Source organism: Cricetulus griseus, chromosome 5, assembly GCF_003668045.3.
Source record: "Cricetulus griseus strain 17A/GY chromosome 5, alternate assembly CriGri-PICRH-1.0, whole genome shotgun sequence".
In the NCBI taxonomy this organism is placed as follows: Eukaryota; Metazoa; Chordata; class Mammalia; order Rodentia; family Cricetidae; genus Cricetulus; species Cricetulus griseus.
In genome coordinates this window covers 121,621,720-121,635,580 of record NC_048598.1, presented here as the reverse complement: position 1 = coordinate 121,635,580, position 13,861 = coordinate 121,621,720, and the positions used below count along the sequence as shown (strand labels likewise).

Sequence of the window (13,861 nt, the reverse complement as noted above, 5' to 3'; positions counted from 1 at the left end):
GCTACTGCATCTGCTGAAAGCTGCCTTTGTTCCGGGCTCACAGAACCTGACCCCTCAGGAGCTCACTGTGGAATTCTTTCATCTAACTCTTCTTCCTTCCTTTCTTCCTACCTCCCGTCCTCTCTCTCTCTCTTTCTTTTTTTTGTTCTCTTTCTCTCTAGATGGCTTGCCTTGGTTTTGAGATAGAATCTCACTGTAGCCCAGATTGGCCTCCAGCTTCAAGGAATCATCCTGCCTCAGCCTCCCTGCCTTCCAAAGGTTCACATCTGGCATTATCATTCCATCATTACACTCTGTCTACCTTGTAGATTGTCCTCTATATCATGTCATGTACTGTATGTCTGTGTGTGTGTGTGTGTGTGTGTGTCTGTCTGTCTGTCTGTGTGTGTGTGTGTGTGTGTGTGTGTCTGTGTCTGTGTGTCTGTCTGTGTGTGTGTGTGTGTGTGTGTGTGTGTGTGTGTGTCTGTGTTTTCATACAAGTACATTATGGGTGGGGGGGTATGTAAATTGTTGGAGGTGGCACAGCTGGGAAAGGGGCCGCCTGGAATGCCCCCAGATAGCCTGCCTCTGTCACCATTCCTACTGGGTCTCGCCATCTCCCTCAATATGTAGCAGTTGACATCTGCTCTCAGCTGAAATGAACAAAGAAAGGAACCTTTGTTACCATCCACACCACATCTTCCTTTGAGACTCAGTGCTTTTTAAAATTGTAATGTAAAAAGATGCATGCATGAATGGCGTTCGTATTTTAATTCATGCATGCACTGTATTTAACATATGCATTGCTTCACACCTATGCTTTATGTTGAGAGCACTTAAAATCTACTCAGCAATTTTCAAGTGTGTAATAGACTGCTGTTAACTCCAAGAGTTACAAAAAATAAATAAATAAAACCTGAGTGATTCTAAGTTCTATGGACATGTGTTCCTTGACACCATTATTGTCTCATTTTCTGGGAGTTTGAAAAACTGGATGTGATGTTTTGATGATCATTTCTCTAGTCCATAGAACATGGGGAGCTTTTCTTCTTTTCCTTCCTTGTCTTTTTTCTTTTTCTTTTTGGATACAGGGTCTCAGATAGTCCAAGCTGGTGTTAAACTCCCTGTGTAGCCAAGGATGACCTTACTTTTGTTTTGTTTTCGTTTTTGTTGTTGTCTTGAGACAGGGTGCCTCTGTGTAGCCCTGGCTGTCCTGGAACTTGCTCTGTAGACCAAGCTGGCCTCAAACACACAGGGTTACTCCTACCTCTGCCTCCCATGTGCTGGGATTAAAGGCATGCGCCACCACTGAACAATGACCTTACTTTTTAAAATCTTCCTGCCTCCATCTCCCGAGTGCTGAGATTATGGATGTGTACCACCGCATCTGGTTTATGCAATCCAGGGGACTGAACCCAGAGTGAGGCAAAGCACTCTACCAACTAAACTCCATCCACAACCCTCCTTTTCTTTTACTGTGAGAGAGGACCTCATTTTGTTATTAAATTGGCTTAGAACTCACTAAAAACCCTGGCCTGGCCTTGAGCTTGAGGCAATCATCCTGCCTCCTCCTCCTGGTGCTGAGGTTGCAGGTAGAAGCCACCATGTCAAGCTGAGAACCCTTTTTTGATATCACTGTAGTCTAGTCCTGGGACAGAAGTCATGAGCTGGTGACAAAGGTAAAAAGTAATAGCCAGTGTCCACAAGCAGGATGGGCATTTGCTGACTGTTACCCATGGGTTTTTTTTTTTTATTAATTTATTTTTCTAGATCTGGATCTTATAGTCATAGAAGCAACCATAATAATAATAATAATAATAATGCCTAGTGACAGAAAATTGCAGAAATGTGTCCAGCTAAGATCAGGCACACAAACACGCCTTTCCCCAGGACAATTCTCCTCTCCCCTAGCTAGTGCATGCTTCCCAGCTACTTCCCCACACACTTCCTCCCACAGGTTGACAACTACAGAGTATCAGCCTTTTGTATAGCATGTGCCTTCTTCATGGTGCCACTCAAGTGACTCAACTGCCGCCCAAGGAGGCCTTGGTGGCTGTGGAAGATGTTTTCAATACCCACCCCTCCCCCTCACATCTCAGTGGGAGACACCCATATGCTCTACCTGGACACAGCACCTTTCCCTCAGGGAATGCTCTCACGCAGTCTGTTGGCTGACGCCAGGCTCTGCAGATGGCTGAGGTGCTGTCGCTAGCCTGGCATCCCCACTTCTTTTCCATTTACACACTGCTCTGTTAAAAGCCAAAGGACCAAGAATAGTTGAGTAATTGTCTTCCGAGGGTTTCACACAGCTGCTTTCAGGGCCACCAAAAAGCCTTTCTTCATTTTAGAGTAGAAGGCATCCCTTCCATGCTTCCACTCCCTCCTCAGCCTCCAGAATTGGCTCACCACTTCCCAGTGGCCCCTTTCACCAGACACTTGTGGAAAGGGAACTTAAACACAGACTATTGTGATACAGGCCGTATTTAGCTACTTTTATTCTGTGCACCTACTTCATCTCCCAGATTCTAAAGTCTCTTGAGGAGAAATGGGTGTGGCCATGTTGACATCTCTTGGCTCAGTACCTTAGCACTCAGCAAATCATTGATACACTCAAGTTTCATTCATAAATGAACCTTTCAACCATCTTTCTTGTATTAAACATAAACAGAATGATTTAAGTGCCAGAAATCAAAAAGCTAATCCTGCTAGGATATATTTTGAGGTATGTTAGGGAGGTTTTTTAATTGTGATGGTTAATTACAACTGTCAACTTGATGGAATCACCAGGAAAAGGCAGCTGTGTGAGGGACTGGCTGGGTTAGGCTGGCCCAAACAAACCCTCCCTTCTTTTAACAAGGTTTATTTTATTTTATGGGTCTGGGTGTTTTGCTTGCATAGATGTATGTGAACCATATGCATGCCTGGGGCCCATGGAGGCCAGAAGAGAACATCAGATCCCCTGGAACTGAAGTCAGGGATGGCTCTGAGCCACCAAGTGGGTGCTGGGAATCAAACCCAGGTCCCTTGCAAGAGCAGCCAGTGCCCTTAACTTTTGAGCCACCTCTCCAGCCCTTTGTCAGAGTATGTTTATCAAAGTAGCAGTAGAAGTAAGTTAGTAAAATTCAGCAAAAACTAATTACTTCTTTGCATATAGCTCGTGTAGTTGCCAAGGGTCCAGTTTCTAAATATGTGCTCTATCTAGAGAAAGCCTCCTGTCCTCCCCACCAAAAATTGTTTAACTCTTCGATGGACTAAAGAGGTCTCTCAGATCAAGCAGAAATAGATTCTGTCCAAGATTGTGGAAGAGATATTTTGAATGGCCACCAAGTGTTCAGTCAGTCTGGCATAGGATAAGGCTCAGAAACAACTATAATGTGAAAGACGTCCTCAGCCACCACCCCAGGCCAATCCAGAGAGCAGAAGTCCAGGTCACCAATGGTGAGGATGCCAAGAAAGTGAGTGGAAGAAGGTCCTGCTAGGAGTGAGTGGGGACAGGGCAACCCTAAGGGTGCATGAAGAGAACCCACAAGGTGCAGTGCGGACCTCTGACACGAGGAGTTCTTGTTGCCAACAGACTCTATTCACTGTGAGCAAAGTCTCCAGTGAGGCGTCCTCATATGACCTTCAGATAGTTTGTGTAGTCAGGAATACAGTCTATTCTCAGAGGAACACACAGACAGGAATGCAGAAATCACCACCACCCTCTGAGCCCAGGGTGGAAAGATTCTTAACTTTTGCATCACCATGAGCAAATACCTGACAAAGCAACCTGAAGGAGTAGAGATTTATTTTGGTCCAGCGTTTCAGAGCTGTCAATCAGTCATATCGGTGAAATGAGGCATATGCAACACAGTGTCTGGAAACCAAGAAGGAGACAGGAAGTGGGTCTCGGACCCCTTCCTTGTTTCTTTTCCTTCCAGAGTGGTCAACAAGCAGGAAACAAGCACTAGAATGGCTGCCTGTCACTCTCGTAGCCAGCCCACTAGGCTTTCTGCTCCCTCTGTACCCCTTGCTCACTAGTGTCTGGAAAAGTTTTCTATGAATGTTCTGAGCTACCTTTGTGCTGTTTTTAGGCTTTCCATTCTATAGACCAAAAAAATGCCAGAATTAGGAGACATTTGAATGCTCCTCCTCAAGCCCAGAAAAAGCTCTCTGCTGTTGCTATGTTTAAGAGCCCAGCAGTGAGTTGTTTGGGCTTGTGGCTTGCTGTTATGTAATAAATATGGTTTTCAGCTTTGGAAACCTGAGTGCCACTTGCAAGGATGAAAATGGTGGTCCCACAATGATGTGTGCCCCGGGGAAACTTGGAAGAGGGGTGGGAACCAGACACTAGAATGCTTTGGGAGTATTCAAAGAGGGATGTATGCTGAGAAGGTTTGAATGACTATTAAATTCCCAAAGGAAACACCAGAGGGGAAAAGAGAAGAAAAGAGGGAGAAAGAAGGCTATGCAATCATGCCAGGGAAATACGTCATCAGAAACCAAACAAAAGCTGACTGGAGAAGACAAAGAGATGAAGGAGAGGTGAACTGGTCTATCGCAGAAAGAAGATTTTATTAGCTTTCCCTATTATATAACAATTTACCCTAATCCCAGCTGCTTAAAATAGCATGCATTTATTATCAGGCAGTTGTGTACTTCAGAAGTAGAGGTATTGTTATGGTTTGAAAATAAAATGTCCTCCATTGTCTCATGTGTTTGTACACATAGTCTCCGGTTGGGGGCGCTGTTTAGGAAGCTTGCGGAACTTTTAGGAAATGGAGCCATGGAGGAAGTGGCTCACTGGGAGTGGGCCCAGCCCTATCTCGTTCTCTCTCTCCAATTCCAGAAGGTGGATTCAGTATGACCAGCCAACCTCCTGAACTTGCTAATATGCCTCTTCCTCAGCAGCAGCCTTGATGCCCCTGCCATGAGGGACTGTGTCCCTCTAAAACTATAAGCCAAAATAAACCCTTTCTTTCTTAAGATGTTTTTGTCAGGGTATTCACCTTGGCGAGGAGAAAGCAATGAAGATGGGTGCGGTGTGGCTAACTCTCTGTTTGGCTAGGCTCTCACCTGAAGTATGGAGCTCATGACCACACCCCTGCACCGTTATCAGCAGAACGTAGTTGCCCTTGGTTGCAGGACCAAGGTTCAATTTCTCGCTGGCTATTGCTCAATTACATTTCCCCACCCTGGGGCCCTCTCACAGCACAACTGTTGGCGGCTGTAAGACCCCATTGTCATTAGATCTGCTCTGGACTCTACTCAGTAACCAGGTCCTTGTAATTGTGTCAAAAGAATTCAGATGAAACACACAGCACAGAACAGAAGATGGAGTTCACCAAAGAAAAGAGTGGTATGCATTCTCAGAGGGTGACAGCAGACAGGGTCCCAAGGGACCACAGTTGAAATCTGTACCTCAGACAGGCTTCATGTCATTTTTAAAGTCTCTACATTAGACCAAGTTGATCTTCCTGAGTGGCTTTTTCCTGCTAGGTAGTTGGAAGGACGACTGGGTTGACTTTTACCGGGGAGGGTAATAGTGTGCCCTCTAGTTCTTTGTCAGAAAGCCTGTGGCTAGAGCTGGGAATGTAGCTTTGCTGGTAGAATGCTTGCCTCACAAGCATGAAGCCCTAGGTTCAATCATAACTCATTTTAGTGCTACATAAACTAGGTGTGGTGGTGCACACCTGTACCTTAGCACTTAGAAGGTAGAGACAGGGGGATCAGAAGCTCAAGGTCAGCCGTGGCTACTGAGTTTGAGGCCAGCCTGGGCTACAAAGAAAACCTGTCTTAAAAACAAAAGCCTCTGTCTAGATAGTAATCCCTGCTGGCTTAGAGTGGTGTGCCTCCTCCCAGGGCTGGAGATACGATCAAGTCCCATTCCCCTGACCTGTATGGGGTTCCAGAGTTCTAGTCTGTGGTTTTTAAGCTGCTGCTGCTGCTGAGAGGGAATCTATTACCGATGGCCAGGTCTGGGTTGTGTGCTTCCAAGGCTTTGGCCTATCAATGAAACAAAGGTTCCCACAGATTTGTGTAGGTAGCAAGAGATCTTTGTTCAAAGCAAAGAGCTAGGACAGATCAGATCCACTGTCAGAGTGACAATGGGCTACAAAAGTGAAGGTTCTCAAGGACCCTGGGTTATTGCCTGGGCCTTATTTTTATGGTTTTAAAGAGAACAGACCCCATAGGCTCATACATTTGAATGTTTGGTCCCCAGTTTGTGGAATTATTTGGGAAGGATTGGAGCAGGTATGTCCCTGGGAATTGGCTTTGAAGTTTAAAAAGGACATATCAGGTCCTCTCTCTCTCTCTCTCTCTCTCTCTCTCTCTCTCTCTCTCTCTCTCTGCCTGCTTCCTTTGAATAAGGATGTAAAGCTCTCTGCTATGGCTCCAGCACCATGTCTGCCTGCCAGCTGCCATGTCCCCACACCATAATGGCCACAGACTAGCCCTTTGAAATTGTAAGCAAGCTTCCAATTAAGTATTTCTTTTATGACTCTCCTTGGTCGTGCTGTTTTATCACAGCAATAGAACAGTAACTAAGACAGGTCTGTAAAAAAGAGGGATTTGTTTACTAGTGGGTTGATCTGGGTGATTACCTATTTTGATTGACAGATTCTGTTATATAACCATTTTCCTATTCTGCATATCCCTTCTGATAATGCATGTGATTTCAATTTTATACATGCCCAATTGTGCATAATATAAGATAGCAAATAGCAGGTTCGCTTTAAATTGGAGACACAGTTTTGCCTTTTTCCACACACACCCCAAACTAGCTCTAACCTTTCTACTCCTGTAAATGGATAAGAATGATTGAATGGGACCTAAGTTTCATGTTCATTATGGAGATGAGAGGCTTATTTGATTGTCCAGAGAGGAGTGTGTGCGTGTGCAGCTCAACTCAGGTTGATGCTAGGCTGCTAAGGGATTGCTAGATGCATTGTTGAAAGTCGGGTATGTGTGCACAGCACCTGCAGGTGAAAGTCTTAGGTTGACAAATGCATTGTTAGAAAATGTGTGTGTGCATAGCCCAAACCAAGTGAAGTCTCTAAGTTGTTAAGCTATTATTCCCTATGCATGCCTGCCTCAGGTTTATCCCTACTTGTCTTTCAAGTTTTCAATATCTAACTAGCTTCCTAACACCAGGAAAACACTGCTGTGGGATATTATTTTAACTGGGCAAAGATGTGTTACATTGTTTATGCTGCCTTTGTTTAACAATGTAAGGATGTGTTACACTTGTTCATGCTGCATTGGTTAATTATGTAAAAGCATGTTGCATTTGTTTCACCTTGCCTGCCTAAGACACCTGATTGGTCTAATGAAGAGCTGAACAGCCAGTAGCTGGACAGGAGAGAAAAGATAGGCTCGATAAGAACAAGAGGAATAAGAGAAGGAGGAGAGCACAGAGAACAAAGGAGATGCCTGGGGCCAGTCAGGCAGCTGCCAGCCAGTAGATACATGAAGCAGTGAAAGTAAGATATACAAAAAGAAGGAAGGAAGATAAAAAAAAAAAAAAAGTCCGGGGGCAAAAGGTAGATAAAGAGAAACAGGTTAAGTTAAAAGAGCTGGCCAGAAACGAGCCTAAGCTAGGCCGAGCATTCGTAACTAATACAAAGTTTCTGTGTCATGATTTGGGAGCTGGTTGGTGGCCTAAAAGAAAAAGCCTTGTACAAAACACTCTAGACCTGCCCTAAATATCTCATGTGACTGAGTCAGACTCACTCACTAACCTCAAGGGAGAGGATTATTCAGGGTGAGCATACTAAGGAGCAGGAATCTTACAGGCTAACTGAATTCTGTCTACCACAGTGATCAAACTTTTGTCGTAAGCAGGCACCCATGCCATGTGATTTTCATATGCTGCATTATAGAATGAATGTGTATGCATGCTCCCCCCCCCCCACCAATTCTTACATTGAAGCCACAGTCAATGGTGGTATTTAGGAGGTAATGAGGCTTGATGAGGTCATGAGGGTGGACACCCCAGGGTGAGACCAGCATCCTTATAGAAAGAGGCATCAACCAGGACCTCCTTCCTCTCTTCCAGTCATGTGAGGACACGATAGGAATGTGGCCATCTGCAAAGCAAAGGGGACTACTGTACCAAATCCACCAGCACCCTGATCTTGGCCTTTCCAACCTCCCCAATTGTGAGAAATGAGAATGTGTTGTTTAAACTGCTCTGCCACCCTTTGTTGTGACACTTTGAGCTAAATAAGCACGGAACAAAGGTCTCAGGAACCTGCCTCCACATGGGCCTTCTGGAGAACAAGCTGTTCCAAGGCTGTGAGCAAGCACACCCATTATTCAGGGCTTCTGATGAGCCTGGCTTCCCCTGGAGGACTTTTGCTTTGCTTGGTTTTGTTTGTTTGTTCTCAACTTTTTGAGGGAGGATCTTACTATGCAACCCAGGCTGGCTTAAAACACACAGTATTATAACCCAGGTCATCCTGTAACAGACTACATACAACCCAGGCTGGCCTGAAACACACAATATAACTTAGGCCACCCTGGAATGCACATATAATCCAGGCCAGCCTGGAATTACAGTATACACAACACAGGCTGCCCTAAAATTTATTGCATACTCCTTCAGAGAGATGGAGTACAGGCATGCATTACCACCAGGCATCTTGAAGGACAGTTGTTTGTTCCTTTATTCACTCCAGAGTGAGGACTGTAAGAAATTGCTCAGAACAACAGCCTTTGCAGTGAAAGCTACCTGTCATCAGACCTAGATGAAAACAGTTAACAAAACCGTGAAACAACAGCACGAAACACAACCTCAGGGGCACACATTTTAAGAAATGAAAACACAAACTGCCCCCCCTGTTTTGAACCCTGACTGCCATCTCCACAGGAGCGGAAGACGCCCCCTAAGAAGGGCAGCCCGGTGTAACTGGAAAGTTAAGCAGCCCTTTTGGCACGTGATGGTTTAACATTGATATAAACCAACTACTACTTTCCAGAGAGTTGTAATTCTGACGACACTGTCTCTGTCTTCTCTTGTCACTTCATCACGATGTTTGTGCAGTTTCCTACATTCCATGGGAAGCCATGAGTCCTGGGTATATCTTTATGCCTCATCATCTTTTACGTGTGTGTGTGTGTGTGTGTGTGTGTGTGTGTGTGTGTGTGTGTGTGTGTGTGTGGTTTAGTAGTATATGTGTGTGGTGTATGCATGTGTAGGGGTCAGAGAGGGGTGACAGGAGTCCTTCTCTATTACTTTTGGTCTTAGTCCCTTACAGAGGACAGGTTCTCTCATTGAACCTGGAGCAAGTGTTGAACCCGAAATCCTCCTGTCTCTGCCTCTGATGGTCCGATGGTGCTGGGGTTACAGAAACTCATATACTCAGCTACATGGCTTTTAGATGGACACTGAGGATTTGAACTCGGGTCTTCACACTTACACAGCAAGTGCTCTGTCCACTGAGCCATCTCCCCAGCTCCCAATCTGCATATTTCCTCTCTTTATTCACCATTTTAGCACTAGCTGGGCTACTTGTTGAAAGAAATCCAAGAATTCATTTATACCTGACTCCCCTTCATACTAAAGAACAAAGGCACTCTCTAGCACCCCAGAATGGCCTTTCTTTGGCTTAGAAGCCCTTGGTTCTATGCTGAGTGTCCCCAGCATCTTGCTGGTCATTAGCTCAAAGGCTAAAAGAGACTCCAAGCCCCAGTTTAAAGCAGAGACTAAGAAAGACCACTGTTAATCTCCCCAGTCAAGAAAAAGATCACTAACACAATTTAAAGTCAAATTTGAAACAAGCTTTAATTAAATACTCACCAGGTTAATGGCCACTGGCTGGGTCCATATCCAGGTTCCCAGGTAAATGACCCTGAGTCATGGTTAGCAGGGGCTTAAAAAGGCAAAGCCCAAATTTCCCATCAGGTCCAATCAAGGACAAGCATATATCCTGATGTACTCCCAGCCTATTTACTTCCTGCCCACATGTGATCAAGCATACCCTGTGTAGTTGAGTCAAATAGACTTTCTTTAGGGGAGTGCAAACACATGACTTATTGTCTCCCATAAACAATAGCCTCCAGCATTTCAGGAACTATCTGTCCTCGGGCAAGGGGCTTAGAGGTCAGAGGCATTTTTGTTTCAAGGATCTTGTAGACATACTAATTAAAACTTAAAACATAACTTTGGTCTCATACCATCCCAAAGGTCCCTTGCTCACATCTTTCAGGCTTTCCTAGTGAAAACTCCTCCACTCACTGCTTGCCCCACTGAGTCAAGAAATGAGTCCCACGTGAGAAAAGTCCTGGACTGGGATTTCTATTACACCCTGTTCAGATTAGGTCCTTTGATAACCAAGAACAGACCTACATTAGATCCCCTGTTTGTTTACTGGTTTCTGAGTGCTTAATCCGGAAAAATGCTATGACAGGCCAGGGCCGATAGCAGAGAGACATGGATGTGACCAGTACTTAGCCTCAGCTACAGAAGGGACCTGGGTGGGGTAGACCTGGGACCCCAGGTGTAGCCAGAGCCTAAATCTGCATCTTGTGGGATTCTTTGCTCAGCAGCAGACCTCCTGGGAAGGCTTTCCTTTTCCTACCCCCAGCCTTGAGCAAATCAGACCTGTGCTTCCTTTTTCAGGAGGGGAGGGCCAGGACAGAAATGGAGGGAATGCTAACCCACATCTGATTTCCAGTCACTGCAGTAACAGGGCTCTGCCTGTCCTCTGGGGGCAACATAAACAAGCAGCTGGGTCTTGGAGTCCTATTCTGAAGGTCAATATTCTGACTCAAGTCTTAGTCATCCCTCCTCTGTGCCTTTCTGCCTTTTGTTCCACTCTGGAGCCATTATTTACCTGACCTTTGAGTAAGAGGAGACAACTAGGACAGAGCGAACAACTGGAAACTGCGCCTCCCCTGGGGGACTGACAGATTTAAGAAAGCCGATTCATTTCTTTCGATCTTTGTCCATCTGAAAAAAACAGAGATAACTGTACTTGGCAAGAAGGTTGTTTTAGTTTTGTTTTGTGAACTGGAAATATTTGGAACCCACCCACCCCTTCAGAAAGGGTGGTACTGTCATTACTGTCTCCTGTGGTTCTGGGTAGTTGTTATTAGGTCTCTACCAGGCTAAGAATACGAGAGCAGGGTTCTTATTGCAGCTGGCAATTACAACGTTTGACAGAGAGGAGGTGCTCTGTCAGTAGTGTTGAGTAGATTTGAACAAGGGCAGGAACTACCAGGAAGTAAGAGTCTAAATGTCTTTAGTTAGTGGTTTTTATTTATTTATTTATTTAATTTTCTGTTGAGGACATATCTGAAGGGACCAACACCATGAGACAAGAAGCAGTAACGATTGTAACTTCAGTCCCCCTGATCCAGAGCCACGCCACACAATGAGGGCAAAAACAACCACTGTGGGCCTACTGCCCATTGGGAAGTCCTGCAACACTGTAGTGGGGCGGGAAAAGCTTTCTATCCTGATGTCCCACCAGGGCCACACATGGTTCTGTGAGTAATTCATCGCCAGGTTTCTTGGGTTTGGGTTGGACAGTTCATCTCATGTTTCACAGTACTTCGGGATGCAAACACAGTACACTGACCTGCAAGGGGAGGTCTCAGTCAGGTCTCAACTTTGACCTTGAATTCAGGCTTTGTAGCTTCTACTTATCAACATTCCCAAATGTCGTTGACATGTAGTAATTGATAGTTTGCTAAGAAGTCAATTTTTAAAATTGGTTTATAAGTAATTCATAAGCATATATGTATTACACATTACATACTGTAGAGAAATACATGGAAAAAACCTTGTAATGTCTCTATTTTTATCAGTCAGGGTAGGACACATTGTGCTATAGTAACAAGCATTTCAAATCTTAGTGGCTTTTTAAGAGTAACTTTTACTTATTTATTTATTCACTTAATTTTTATGTGTGCTGGTCTTTGGTCTCTGTGAGGGAGTCAGACCCACTGGAACTTGAGTTAGAGACACTTGTGAGCTGCAATGTGGGTGCTGGGAATTGAACCCAGGACCTTGAAAAAGAACAGCCAATGCTCTAAACCAATGAGCCATCTCTCCAGCTCCATTGCTGTGGGACAATCCTTCTGTACTCTGTGAATATGTATTATTTTCATTGGTTTAGTAAAGAACCAGCTGGCCAGTAGCTAAGCGGTAAGAGGTTAGGTGCAAGAGCCAGACTGAAAAGATGCTGGGAAGAAATGGGCAGAGTCACCAGGCAGACACAGAGGAAGCCAGTGATGAACATGCCCTGCTGAAAAATAGTCTGTCATGTGGTAAAGTGTAGATAAGAAATATGGGTTAATTTAGGTTGTAAGAGCTTGCAATGGTCAATTTTGATTGACAGGTTGACAAGCTCAAGATTAACCTAGGAGACAGACTTCTGGGCTTGTCTGTGGGGGAGTTTCTAGAATGGGTTGATTGGGGCTGGAAAGATGGCTCAAAAGGGTTAAGAGTGTTCATAGCTCTTCTAATTGATCTGAATTTGAGTCCTAGCACCCATGTCAGGTGGCTCATAATCACCTGCAACTTCGGCTCCAGGGGAATCCAATACTCTCTTCTAGCCTCTAGGGGCAGCCACACAGATGTATACAGACAGATACATACATGAATAAAAAAGCCACGCCCCTCTCCCCGCCCTCCAAACCATTATTGATTAGGTTGACCAGGCTGGGTACCCTAGTTAAAAAGAAAAAATTGGCGAGGAGCTGAAGAGAGGACTCTGTGCTCTGTGGTTAAAAGTATTTGCTGCTCTTGCAGAGGACCCAGGTTTAGTTTCCATGGCTCACAATGGACTGTAACTCCAGTTCCAGAGGATCTGATGGGCTTTCTGGCCTCTGTGAGCACCTCTGTCTACACACACACACATACACACACACATACACACACATACACACACAAGCAAGCAAGCAAACTACTCATAAACATAAAATATATAAATAAATACATATATTTTTAAGTGAGCTAAGCACCCCTTTAAGGGTGCATTCATCTCTCTCTGCTTCCTGACTAACATGCAGTGTGACTGGCTGGCTGCCATTGTACCTTCCCCACCACAGCAACCCCTTAAACTGTGAGCCGAAATAACCTTTTCTTCCTTAAGATGCTTCTGTCATGTTTTGTCATGGCAAGAAGACAAGTGACTAATACAGGTCCCTTTTTATGATGTCTCTAACTTATTCATGACAGCGAATCTATTGTGAGCTAAACTCCAGTTAAGATCCTCCCAATGCTGTCACAGGGATTGTGTTTCCAGGACATAAATCCTGGGAGACACATTGAAACCACAACACCATGTAAATTAAGTTCTGCAGGCTATAAAAGTATGTGCTTTATATCTTAAGGCACCAGATTTTATGATGATGCCATAGAACTGCAAACATTAGGATCACACATCAGTACTGGTGTTCTTGGCTTACTGTGGTTATTTGTACAGAGGTAAAAACTTGTGTGTGTGTGTGTGTGTGTGCCAAATCATTCTGATACTAAGACAACTGCTAATGATGCATGTCAAAAAAAATCTTAGAAACTGACTTCCGTTTCAAATAATGAGTCCCATAGTAAGAGAATTATTAAGAATTTGAAGAGGCCATTTAAATGTTCAGCTATCCATTATGTCTAACTTCGGACCTTTTCTAGGTTTGGTGGTGTTTAAACAATCCTGGCTTCAGTGGGTTCTGGGGTGAGTACCCAGGAGCATTCAGATTGTATTGTGTTTGTCTGCCACTGATACACCTGTGGCCTTGGACACACTGCTTTCATCTCCTCCTTTGTCCAGTGGTTGCTCTTCCTCCCATTTCACCATCCCCTCTCGTGCCTCAGAAACAGCTGACGTCATACAGTGATGTCATACAAGTTTGCAGATACTAGACTGGATGTGGAAAGGAGGAAGATTCAAATGAT

The 13,861-nt window shown here is 44.6% G+C and overlaps 1 long non-coding RNA gene across 1 annotated transcript; it reads right to left on the bottom strand.

The window, feature by feature from the left end:
* Nucleotides 1-428: 428 nt before the first annotated feature.
* LOC118238889 lies at nt 429-10,745 on the bottom strand. The gene is made up of 4 exons (XR_004770284.1): nt 9,761-10,745; nt 7,885-8,048; nt 2,102-2,228; nt 429-632 (listed from the first exon to the last, which is right to left on the bottom strand). It is a non-coding gene; the product is annotated as an uncharacterized LOC118238889 (long non-coding RNA).
* Between the last annotated feature and the right edge of the window lie 3,116 nt (nt 10,746-13,861).